The 13,827-nt window shown below is 53.8% G+C and overlaps 1 pseudogene; it reads left to right on the forward strand.

The window, feature by feature from the left end:
- Positions 1-11,062, forward strand: part of LOC135538086 (uncharacterized) — a 12,267-nt pseudogene extending 1,205 nt beyond the window's left edge.
- The last annotated feature ends 2,765 nt before the right edge of the window (positions 11,063-13,827 follow it).

Raw genomic sequence — 13,827 nt, forward strand, 5'->3', positions numbered from 1 at the left:
CCCAGGCGGTGTGGTGTGGTGTGGTGTGTGTTAGCCTCTGTAACCTTCCCCCAGGCGGTGTGGTGTGGTGTGGTGTGGTATGTGTTAGCCTCTGTAACCTTCCCTCAGGCGGTGTGGTATGGTATGGTGTGGTATGTGTTGGGGCCTCTGTAACCTTCCCCCAGGCGGGTGGTGTGGTATGGTGTGGTATGTGTTAGCCTCTGTAACCTTCCCCCAGGCGGTGTGGTGTGGTGTGGTGTGGTATGTGTTAGCCTCTGTAACCTTCCCCCAGGCGGTGTGGTATGGTATGGTGTGGTATGTGTTAGCCTCTGTAACCTTCCCCCAGGCGGTGTGGTATGGTGTGGTATGTGTTAGCCTCTGTAACCTTCCCCCAGGCAGTGTGGTATGGTATGGTGTGGTGTGGTATGTGTTAGCCTCTGTAATCTTCCCTCAGGCGGTGTGGTGTGGTATGGTATGGTGTGGTATATGTTAGCCTCTGTAAACTTCCCCCAGGCGGTGTGGTGTGGTATGGTGTGGTATGTGTTAGCCTCTGTAACCTTCCCTCAGGCGGTGTGGTGTGGTATGGTATGGTGTGGTATGTGTTAGCCTCTGTAACCTTCCCCCAGGCGGTGTGGTGTGGTATGGTGTGGTATGTGTTAGCCTCTGTAACCTTCCCCCAGGCGGTGTGGTGTGGTGTGGTGTGGTATGTGTTAGCCTCTGTAACCTTCCCCCAGGCGGTGTGGTATGGTATGGTGTGGTATGTGTTAGCCTCTGTAACCTTCCCCCAGGCGGTGTGGTATGGTGTGGTATGTGTTAGCCTCTGTAACCTTCCCCCAGGCAGTGTGGTATGGTATGGTGTGGTGTGGTATGTGTTAGCCTCTGTAATCTTCCCTCAGGCGGTGTGGTGTGGTGTGGTATGGTATGGTGTGGTATATGTTAGCCTCTGTAAACTTCCCCCAGGCGGTGTGGTGTGGTATGGTGTGGTATGTGTTAGCCTCTGTAACCTTCCCCTCAGGCGGTGTGTGTGGTATGGTATGGTGTGGTATGTGTTAGCCTCTTGCAACCTTCCCCAGGCGGTGTGGTGTGGTATGGTGTGGTATGTGTTAGCCTCTGTAACCTTCAGGCGGTGTGGTGTGGTGTGGTATGTGTTAGCCTCTGTAACCTTCCCCAGGCGGTGTGGTGTGGTGTGGTGTGGTATGTGTTAGCCTCCTGTAACCTTCCCCAGGCGGGTGGTATGGTATGGTGTGGTATGTGTTAGCCTCTGTAACCTTCCCCCCAGGCGGTGTGGTATGGTGTGGTATGTGTTAGCCTCTGTAACCTTCCCCCCAGGCAGTGTGGTATGGTATGGTGTGGTGTGGTATGTGTTGGGGCCTCTGTAATCTTCCTCAGGCGGTGTGGTGTGGTATGGTATGGTGTGGTATATGTTAGCCTCTGTAAACTTCCAGGCGGTGGTGTGGTATGGTGTGGTATGTGTTAGCCTCTGTAACCTTCCCTCAGGCGTGTGGTGTGGTATGGTATGGTGTGGTATGTGTTAGCCTCTGTAACCTTCCCAGGCGGTGTGGTGTGGTATGGTGTGGTATGTGTTAGCCTCTGTAACCTTCCCCCAGGCGGTGTGGTGTGGTATGTGTTAGCCTCTGTAACCTTCCCCCAGGCGGTGTGGTGTGGTGTGGTATGTGTTAGCCTCTGTAACCTTCCCCCAGGCGGTGTGGTGTGGTATGTGTTAGCCTCTGTAACCTTCCCCCAGGCAGTGTGGTGTGGTATGGTATGGTGTGGTATGTGTTAGCCTCTGTAACCTTCCCCCAGGCGGTGTGGTGTGGTATGGTGTGGTGTGGTATGTGTTAGCCTCTGTAACCTTCCCTCAGGCGGTGTGGTGTGGTGTGGTGTGGTATGTGTTAGCCTCTGTAACCTTCCCTCAGGCGGTGTGGTGTGGTATGGTGTGGTGTGGTATGTGTTAGCCTCTGTAACCTTCCCTCAGGCGGTGTGGTGTGGTGTGGTATGTGTTAGCCTCTGTAACCTTCCCCCAGGCGGTGTGGTGTGGTATGGTGGTGTGGTATGTGTTAGCCTCTGTAACCTTCCCTCAGGCGGTGTGGTGTGGTGTGGTATGTGTTAGCCTCTGTAACCTTCCCTCAGGCGGTGTGGTGTGGTATGGTGGTGTGGTATGTGTTAGCCTCTGTAACCTTCCCCCAGGCTGTGTGTTGTGGTATGGTGGTGTGGTATGTGTTAGCCTCTGTAACCTTCCCTCAGGCGGTGTGGTGTGGTATGTGTTAGCCTCTGTAACCTTCCCTCAGGCGGTGTGGTGTGGTGTGGTATGTGTTAGCCTCTGTAACCTTCCCTCAGGCGGTGTGGTGTGGTGTGGTATGGTGTGGTATGTGTTAGCCTCTGTAACCTTCCCCCAGGCGGTGTGGTATGGTATGGTGTGGTATGTGTTAGCCTCTGTAACCTTCCCTCAGGCGGTGCGGTATGGTGTGGTATGTGTTAGCCTCTGTAACCTTCCCTCAGGCGGTGTGGTGTGGTATGGTATGTGTTAGCCTCTGTAACCTTCCCTCAGGCGGTGTGGTATGGTATGGTGTGGTATGTGTTAGCCTCTGTAACCTTCCCCCAGGCGGTGTGGTATGGTATGGTGTGGTGTGGTATGTGTTAGCCTCTGTAACCTTCCCTCAGGCGGTGTGGTGTGGTGTGGTATGGTGTGGTATGTGTTAGCCTCTGTAACCTTCCCTCAGGCGGTGTGGTGTGGTGTGGTATGGTGTGGTATGTGTTAGCCTCTGTAACCTTCCCCCAGGCGGTGTGGTATGGTGTGGTATGTGTTAGCCTCTGTAACCTTCCCTCAGGCGGTGTGGTGTGGTATGTGTTAGCCTCTGTAACCTTCCCCCAGGCGGTGTGGTGTGGTATGGTATGTGTTAGCCTCTGTAACCTTCCCCCAGGCGGTGTGGTGTGGTATGGTATGTGTTAGCCTCTGTAACCTTCCCTCAGGCGGTGTGGTGTGGTATGGTATGGTGTGGTATGTGTTAGCCTCTGTAACCTTCCCCCAGGCGGTGTGGTGTGGTATGGTGTGGTATGTGTTAGCCTCTGTAACCTTCCCTCAGGCGGTGTGGTGTGGTATGGTATGGTGTGGTATGTGTTAGCCTCTGTAACCTTCCCCCAGGCGGTGTGGTGTGGTATGGTGTGGTATGTGTTAGCCTCTGTAACCTTCCCCCAGGCGGTGTGGTGTGGTGTGGTATGTGTTAGCCTCTGTAACCTTCCCCCAGGCGGTGTGGTGTGGTGTGGTGTGGTATGTGTTAGCCTCTGTAACCTTCCCCCAGGCGGTGTGGTATGGTATGGTGTGGTATGTGTTAGCCTCTGTAACCTTCCCCCAGGCGGTGTGGTATGGTGTGGTATGTGTTAGCCTCTGTAACCTTCCCCAGGCAGTGTGGTATGGTATGGTGTGGTGTGGTATGTGTTAGCCTCTGTAATCTTCCCTCAGGCGGTGTGGTGTGGTATGGTATGGTGTGGTATATGTTAGCCTCTGTAAACTTCCCCCAGGCGGTGTGGTGTGGTATGGTGTGGTATGTGTTAGCCTCTGTAACCTTCCCTCAGGCGGTGTGGTGTGGTATGGTATGGTGTGGTATGTGTTAGCCTCTGTAACCTTCCCCCAGGCGGTGTGGTGTGGTATGGTGTGGTATGTGTTAGCCTCTGTAACCTTCCCCCAGGCGGTGTGGTGTGGTGTGGTATGGTGTGGTATGTGTTAGCCTCTGTAACCTTCCCCCAGGCGGTGTGGTGTGGTATGTGTTAGCCTCTGTAACCTTCCCCCAGGCAGTGTGGTGTGGTATGGTATGGTGTGGTATGTGTTAGCCTCTGTAACCTTCCCCCAGGCGGTGTGGTGTGGTATGGTGTGGTGTGGTATGTGTTAGCCTCTGTAACCTTCCCTCAGGCGGTGTGGTGTGGTGTGGTATGTGTTAGCCTCTGTAACCTTCCCTCAGGCGGTGTGGTGTGGTATGGTGTGGTGTGGTATGTGTTAGCCTCTGTAACCTTCCCTCAGGCGGTGTGGTGTGGTGTGGTATGTGTTAGCCTCTGTAACCTTCCCCCAGGCGGTGTGGTGTGGTATGGTGGTGTGGTATGTGTTAGCCTCTGTAACCTTCCCTCAGGCGGTGTGGTGTGGTGTGGTATGTGTTAGCCTCTGTAACCTTCCCTCAGGCGGTGTGGTGTGGTATGGTGGTGTGGTATGTGTTAGCCTCTGTAACCTTCCCCCAGGCTGTGTGTTGTGGTATGGTGGTGTGGTATGTGTTAGCCTCTGTAACCTTCCCTCAGGCGGTGTGGTGTGGTGTGGTATGTGTTAGCCTCTGTAACCTTCCCTCAGGCGGTGTGGTGTGGTGTGGTGTGGTATGTGTTAGCCTCTGTAACCTTCCCTCAGGCGGTGTGGTGTGGTGTGGTATGGTGTGGTATGTGTTAGCCTCTGTAACCTTCCCCCAGGCGGTGTGGTATGGTATGGTGTGGTATGTGTTAGCCTCTGTAACCTTCCCTCAGGCGGTGCGGTATGGTGTGGTATGTGTTAGCCTCTGTAACCTTCCCTCAGGCGGTGTGGTGTGGTATGGTATGTGTTAGCCTCTGTAACCTTCCCTCAGGCGGTGTGGTATGGTATGGTGTGGTATGTGTTAGCCTCTGTAACCTTCCCCCAGGCGGTGTGGTATGGTATGGTGTGGTGTGGTATGTGTTAGCCTCTGTAACCTTCCCTCAGGCGGTGTGGTGTGGTGTGGTATGGTGTGGTATGTGTTAGCCTCTGTAACCTTCCCTCAGGCGGTGTGGTGTGGTGTGGTATGGTGTGGTATGTGTTAGCCTCTGTAACCTTCCCCCAGGCGGTGTGGTATGGTGTGGTATGTGTTAGCCTCTGTAACCTTCCCTCAGGCGGTGTGGTGTGGTATGTGTTAGCCTCTGTAACCTTCCCCAGGCGGGTGGTGTGGTATGGTATGTGTTAGCCTCTGTAACCTTCCCCAGGCGGTGTGGTGTGGTATGGTATGTGTTAGCCTCTGTAACCTTCCCCCAGGCGGTGTGGTGTGGTATGGTATGTGTTAGCCTCTGTAACCTTCCCCCAGGCGGTGTGGTATGGTGTGGTGTGGTGTGGTATGGTGTGGTATGGGTTAGCCTCTGTAACCTTCCCTCAGGCGGTGTGGTGTGGTATGGTATGGTGTGGTGTGTGTTAGCCTCTGTAACCTTCCCTCAGGCGGTGTGGTGTGGTATGGTATGTGTTAGCCTCTGTAACCTTCCCTCAGGCGGTGTGGTGTGGTGTGGTGTGGTATGGTATGTGTTAGCCTCTGTAACCTTCCCTCAGGCGGTGTGGTGTGGTATGGTATGGTGTGGTATGTGTTAGCCTCTGTAACCTTCCCTCAGGCGGTGTGGTATGGTATGGTATGTGTTAGCCTCTGTAACCTTCCCCCAGGCGGTGTGGTGTGGTGTGGTATGTGTTAGCCTCTGTAACCTTCCCCCAGGCGGTGTGGTGTGGTGTGGTGTGGTATGTGTTAGCCTCTGTAACCTTCCCCCAGGCGGTGTGGTGTGGTGTGGTGTGGTATGTGTTAGCCTCTGTAACCTTCCCCCAGGCAGTGTGGTGTGGTGTGGTGTGGTGTGGTATGTGTTAGCCTCTGTAACCTTCCCTCAGGCGGTGTGGTATGGTGTGGTATGTGTTAGCCTCTGTAACCTTCCCCCAGGCGGTGTGGTGTGGTGTGGTGTGGTGTGGTATGTGTTAGCCTCTGTAACCTTCCCCCAGGCGGTGTGGTGTGGTGTGGTATGTGTTAGCCTCTGTAACCTTCCCTCAGGCGGTGTGGTGTGGTGTGGTGTGGTATGTGTTAGCCTCTGTAACCTTCCCCCAGGCGGTGTGGTGTGGTGTGGTATGTGTTAGCCTCTGTAACCTTCCCCCAGGCGGTGTGGTGTGGTGTGGTATGGTATGTGTTAGCCTCTGTAACCTTCCCCCAGGCGGTGCGGTGTGGTATGGTGTGGTATGTGTTAGCCTCTGTAACCTTCCCCCAGGCGGTGCGGTGCGGTGTGGTGTGGTGTGGTGTGGTATGGTATGTGTTAGCCTCTGTAACCTTCCCCCAGGCGGTGCGGTATGGTGTGGTGTGGTATGTGTTAGCCTCTGTAACCTTCCCCCAGGCGGTGCGGTGCGGTGTGGTGTGGTGTGGTATGTGTTAGCCTCTGTAACCTTCCCCCAGGCGGTGTGGTGTGGTGTGGTATGGTATGTGTTAGCCTCTGTAACCTTCCCCCAGGCGGTGCGGTGTGGTATGGTGTGGTGTGGTATGTGTTAGCCTCTGTAACCTTCCCCCAGGCGGTGTGGTATGGTATGGTGTGGTATGTGTTAGCCTCTGTAACCTTCCCCCAGGCTGTGTGTTGTGGTATGGTGGTGTGGTATGTGTTAGCCTCTGTAACCTTCCCCCAGGCGGTGCGGTGTGGTATGGTGTGGTGTGGTATGTGTTAGCCTCTGTAACCTTCCCTCAGGCGGTGTGGTATGGTGTGGTATGTGTTAGCCTCTGTAACCTTCCCTCAGGCGGTGCGGTGTGGTGTGGTGTGGTATGGTGTGGTATGTGTTAGCCTCTGTAACCTTCCCTCAGGCGGTGTGGTATGGTGTGGTATGTGTTAGCCTCTGTAACCTTCCCTCAGGCGGTGCGGTGTGGTATGGTGTGGTGTGGTATGGTGTGGTATGGTGTGGTATGTGTTAGCTTCTGTAACCTTCCCCCAGGCGGTGTGGTGTGGTGTGGTATGGTGTGGTGTGGTATGTGTTAGCCTCTGTAACCTTCCCCCAGGCGGTGTGGTGTGGTGTGGTATGGTGTGGTGTGGTATGTGTTAGCCTCTGTAATCTTCCCCCAGGCGGTGTGGTGTGGTGTGGTGTGGTGTGTGTTAGCCTCTGTAACCTTCCCTCAGGCGGTGCGGTCCCTGAAGGAGACCATGGAGGACTGTTGGGACCAGGATGCTGAGGCCAGGCTGACCGCTCAGTGTGCAGAGGAGCGCATGGCTGAACTACTGCTGATCTGGGACCAGTCCAAGTCTGTCAGCCCCACACTCAACCCTACTGGTAGCAGCTGTACCACACTGTTCAATGATAGGTAAGACACTATACAACACCCTCCACTGCACCACACTGTTCAATGATAGGTAAGACACTATACAACACCCTCCACTGTACCACACTGTTCAATGATAGGTAAGACACTATACAACACCCTCCACTGCACCACACTGTTCAATGATAGGTAAGACACTATACAACACCCTCCACTGTACCACACTGTTCAATGATAGGTACAGACACTATACACACCCTCCACTGTACCACACTGTTCAATGATAGGTAAGACACTATACAACACCCTCCACTGCACCACACTGTTCAATGATAGGTAAGACACTATACAACACCCTCCACTGCACCACACTGTTCAATGATAGGTAAGACACTATACACACCCTCCACTGTACCACACTGTTCAATGATAGGTGCAGACACTATACACACCCTCCACTGTACCACACTGTTCAATGATGGGTACAGACACTATACACACCCTCCACTGTACCACACTGTTCAATGATAGGTAAGACACTATACAACACCCTCCACTGTACCACACTGTTCAATGATAGGTAAGACACTATACACACCCTCCACTGTACCACACTGTTCAATGATAGGTACAGACACGATACACACCCTCCACTGCACCACACTGTTCAATGATAGGTACAGACACTATACACACCCTCCACTGTACCACACTGTTCAATGATAGGTACAGACACTATACACACCCTCCACTGTACCACACTGTTCAATGATAGGTACAGACACGATACACACCCTCCACTGCACCACACTGTTCAATGATAGGTACAGACACTATACACACCCTCCACTGTACCACACTGTTCAATGATAGGTACAGACACTATACACACCCTCCACTGTACCACACTGTTCAATGATAGGTACAGACACTATACAACACCCTCCACTGCACCACACTGTTCAATGATAGGTACAGACACTATACACACCCTCCACTGTACCACACTGTTCAATGATAGGTACAGACACGATACACACCCTCCACTGTACCACACTGTTCAATGATAGGTACAGACACTATACACACCCTCCACTGTACCACACTGTTCAATGATAGGTACAGACACTATACACACCCTCCACTGTACCACACTGTTCAATGATAGGTACAGACACTATACACACCCTCCACTGTACCACACTGTTCAATGATAGGTACAGACACTATACACACCCTCCACTGTACCACACTGTTCAATGATAGGTACAGACACTATACAACACCCTCCACTGCACCACACTGTTCAATGATAGGTACAGACACTATACACACCCTCCACTGTACCACACTGTTCAATGATAGGTACAGACACAATACAACACCCTCCACTGTACCACACTGTTCAATGATAGGTACAGACACGATACACACCCTCCACTGTACCACACTGTTCAATGATAGGTACAGACACTATACACACCCTCCACTGTACCACACTGTTCAATGATAGGTACAGACACTATACACACCCTCCACTCAACCCAGCTGTACCACACACACACACACACCTTACTCATACCAGCTGCACTGCACTGACACACACACACACACACACACACACACACCCTAACCTTATACTCATACCAACTGCACTGCATAACGACACACACACACACACACCCTAACCTTACACTCATACCTACTCATACCAGCTGCACTGCACTGCATAACGACACACACACACACACACCCTAACCTTACACTCATACCTACTCATACCAACTGCACTGCATAACAACACACACACACACCCTAACCTTACACTCATACCTACTCATACCAACTGCACTGCATAACAACACACACACACACACCCTAACCTTACACTCATACCTACTCATACCAACTGCACTGCATAACAACACACACACACCCTAACCTTACACTCATACCTACTCATACCAACTGCACTGCATAACAACACACACACACACCCTAACCTTACACTCATACCTACTCATACCAGCTGCACTGCACTGCATAATGACACACACACACACACCCTAACCTTACACTCATACCTACTCATACCAACTGCACTGCATAACAACACACACACACACACCCTAACCTTACACTCATACCTACTCATACCAGCTGCACTGCATAACGACACACACACACCCTAACCTTACACTCATACCTACTCATACCAGCTGCACTGCACTGCATAATGACACACACACACACACCCTAACCTTACACTCATACCTACTCATACCAACTGCACTGCACAACGACAACACACACACACACACACACACACACACACACACACACACACACCCTAACCTTATACTCATACCAGCTGCACTGCACTGCATAACGACACACACACACACACACCCTAACCTTACACTCATACCTACTCATACCAGCTGCACTGCACTGCATAATGACACACACACACCCTAACCTTACACTCATACCTACTCATACCAACTGCACTGCACTGCACAACGACACACACACCCTAACCTTACACTCATACCTACTCATACCAACTGCACTGCACAACGACACACACACCCTAACCTTACACTCATACCTACTCATACCAGCTGCACTGCATAACGACACACACACCCTAACCTTATACTCATACCAGCTGCACTGCACTGAATAACGACACACACACACACACCCTAACCTTACACTCATACCTACTCATACCAACTGCACTGCACAACGACACACACACACACACCTTGTAGTCCTCCTTGGTGATAAGTACCTGTTGTGTTGTTAACGTGTCTGTGGCCCCAACAGAAACCGCATGGGGCCACAGTCCGGCCCTGACCCTGCCTCGTCCTACATCGAGGAGCAGGACGGTACGGCCAAGAGCACACACAGCGACGCCCCCTCCGCTTTGAATGGCCGGACGAGAGATGGAGGTGTGGCTGGAGAGAGGAACAGGAACTCTATAAACTACGAGCGGCAGCAGGCGGCTCACGCCCGTCTCCCCGGCAACCCCTCCGCTGGAACCTCCTCTTCCCTCACCACCATGACCTTCATCTCAGAGTCCAGCCAGGGTCATGACCCCAACCCTAACCTCCACCTGACCCTGACCCAGGAGGATCTGGAGACCACCAAGCTGGACCCCAGGGAGGTGGATAAGAACCTGAAGGAGAGTTCTGATGAGAACCTGATGGAACACAGCCAGAAACAGTTCTGTTCTCCGGACCTGCTGAGCCCCGCCTCCTCCTCCCTGCTCTTCCCCTTCATCAAGATGGCTGCCGAGGCGTCTCCCCCCACCGTGTTCCCTCTCCCCAAGCAGCAAAACCTCCCCAAACGACCCTCCAGCCTGTTGCTCCGCACCAAGCCGCCTAAGAAAGACTCATCCTCTCTGAGGTTTAAATTCGGTCGCCGTGGCAAGTCCAACCTACGACAGGTAGAGGGCGGAGCTAAGACCAACGGCGTGTCCAACGTCACCGCCGTCTCCCAGCCTCACCGGGTCAGCGCCACCAACAACCTGCTGGTCCTACGGGACCTCTCTGTGAACGGGCACGCGGCCGGGTCCTTGCCAGCAGGGGGGCGCCAGCAGCACGGTGGGCTCACTCTAACTCGGAGCACGAACCCCAGAGCTCTGAGGACGGCCAGCTGGGGCTGATCACTGCCAGCCCAGATGAACACCAACCCCTGCTGAGCAGAGACAGGACAACCAGATGTCCACTCCTCTAACGCACGGCCCAACAACAACAACAACAACAGCAACGGACTGGTACTGGGGGAGGGGAGGGGAGAGTGATGGAGGAGGAGAGGAAGAGGAGGAGGGAGCAGGAGGAAGTACCAGTGGAGAGACTCCCTGTTCCCTGGGGGAGAGTTCTGTGTCTGGTTGCTTGTCTGGACCTGACCCCAACCCTGTGCCCATGAGAGGTGAAGCCCTACTCAGGCAGCCTAAAGGAGGCCGGCGGCCGGAGAGACCCAACTCCCTGGACCTGTCCTTCACCACCAGAGACCTGGTCTCACTAGGTGAGCAGAGCACCCTCACAGCCTGACCCTGACCCTACCCTCACAGCCTGACCCTGACCCCCCTCACAGCCTGACCCTACCCCTCACAGCCTGACCCTGACCCTCACAGCCTGACCCTACCCCTCACAGCCTGACCCTACCCCCTCCTAACCTCACAGCCTGACCCTACCCCTCACAGCCTGACCCTACCCCTCACAGCCTGACCCTACCCCTCACAGCCTGACCCTACCCCTCACAGCCTGACCCTACCCCTCACAGCCTGACCCGAACCTCACAGCCTGACCCTGGACCCCCCTCACAGCCTGACCCTACCCCTCACACCCTGACCCTCACAGCCTGACCCTACCCCTCACAGCCTGACCCTACCCCCTCACAGCCACCCTACCCCTCACAGCCTGACCCTACCCCTCACACCCTGACCCTACCCCTCACAGCCTGACCCTACCCCTCACAGCCTGACCCTACCCCTGACCCTACCCCTCACCCTGACCCTACCCCTCACAGCCTGACCCTACCCCTCACAGCCCTGACCCTACCCCTCACACCCTGACCCTACCCCTCACAGCCTGACCCTACCCCTCACAGCCTGACCCTACCCCTCACAGCCTGACCCTACCCCTCACAGCCTGACCCTACCCCTCACACCCTGACCCTCACACCCTACCCCTCACAGCCTGACCCTACCCCTCACAGCCTGACCCTGACACCCTGACCCTCACACCCTGACCCTCACAGCCTGACCCTACCCCTCGCAGCCTGACCCTGACCCTCACACCCTACCCCTCACAGCCTGACCCTACCCCTCACAGCCTGACCCGAACCCTCACAGCCTGACCCTCACACCCTGACCCTCACAGCCTGACCCTCACAGCCTGACCCTACCCCTCACAGCCTGACCCTGACCCCCTGACCTTAACCCTTACCCCCTGACCTTAACCCTGTGTTTGTGTTCCAGGGAGGCCTTGGTCCAGAACCAGGGAACAGGGGACAAGATTAAGAAGCGTGTGAAGACACCGTGTACTCCCTGAAGCGCTGGCGACCCGCCACCTGGGTCATCTCCACAGATACCAGGGGGTCAGAGGTGAACAACAACAGGGGAGAAGGTCAGGCCCGGCCCAAGTCCAGCTCCGCTGTCTATCTGACCTCTGAACCCAGCGACACCCGCCTCTGAACTCTGACCTTCAGAGGGACAACACAGACAGTAGTGTTGTTATGACAGCAGGAGGAAGCAGTGTTGTAACAGCAGTTGGTTGTGTCCAGTCCCGTTTCTGTCTCATGACATTGCTTTAAGTTGAATCCAGCTATGCAGCGATCTCTTCCCTGTGGTTTAATTTGTCTATGTGTATAATGGGGTCTTCTCCAGTTGAAATCTCAGCCTGTGACCATGAGGGAGGCTGCTCTGGAACAGTCATAGTATTTGCTCTGTCTTTCAGCACCATAAGGACTTTGCTCCAGACATGACTGACTATGGCCTTAAAGACACAATTATCCACTTTCACTTTTTTCATGCTCTGTTCATTTTTGATTTTGTATCATGATTTAAATTGTGCAATAGGATACAGCTTTTAGGTGCTTTCATTATGTTTTTAACACTTCTGTTGTTTTCTTGTTTAAAATTTTTAATATAATCTCTGTGTTGCACTTATAAATGGACACCAACTCAACATTTTATTCAGTCTGTAAACAGTCTATTTAGTCGAGGAATCTATCGGACGACAACCCTCTTCTTAAATCAAACAGCTGAAGTACCCCACAGTTGTAATGTCTGTGGGCTTTCTCTGTTTACTGGGACTCTGGGACTACAATCACCAGACAGGACTGGGGGGACTACAATCACCAGACAGGACTGGGGGGACTACAATCACCAGACAGGACTGGGGGACTACAATCACCAGACAGGACTGGGGGACTACAATCACCAGACAGGACTGGGACTACAATCACCAGACAGGACTGGGACTACAATCACCAGACAGGACTGGGACGACAATCACCAGACATGACTGGGGGGGGGGACAATCACCAGACAGGACTGGGGGGGACTACAATCACCAGACAGGACTGGGGGACTACAATCACCAGACAGGACTGGGGGGACTACAATCACCAGACAGGACTGGGGGGGACTACAATCACCAGACAGGACTGGGACTACAATCACCAGACAGGACTGGGACTACAATCACCAGACAGGACTGGGACTACAATCACCAGACAGGACTGGGGGACTACAATCACCAGATAGGACTGGGGGACTACAATCACCAGACAGGACTGGGGGACTACAATCACCAGACAGGACTGGGGGGGACTACAATCACCAGACAGGACTGGGGGGGGGGGACAATCACCTGACAGGACTGGGACTACAATCACCAGACAGGACTGGGGGGGACTACAATCACCAGACAGGACTGGGGGGACTACAATCACCAGACAGGACTGGGACTACAATCACCAGACAGGACTGGGACTACAATCACCTGACAGGACTGGGGGACTACAATCACCAGACAGGACTGGGGGGACTACAATCACCAGACAGGACTGGGGGGGGGGACAATCACCAGACAGGACTGGGACTACAATCACCAGACAGGACTGGGGGACTACAATCACCAGACAGGACTGGGACTACAATCACCAGACAGGACTGGGGGACTACAATCACCAGACAGGACTGGGGGACTACAATCACCAGACAGGACTGGGGGGGACAACAATCACCAGACAGGACTGGGGGGGACTACAATCACCAGACAGGACTGGGACTACAATCACCAGACAGGAC

This window comes from Oncorhynchus masou, unplaced genomic scaffold (genome assembly GCF_036934945.1).
Source record: "Oncorhynchus masou masou isolate Uvic2021 unplaced genomic scaffold, UVic_Omas_1.1 unplaced_scaffold_903, whole genome shotgun sequence".
NCBI lineage: Eukaryota > Metazoa > Chordata > Actinopteri > Salmoniformes > Salmonidae > Oncorhynchus > Oncorhynchus masou.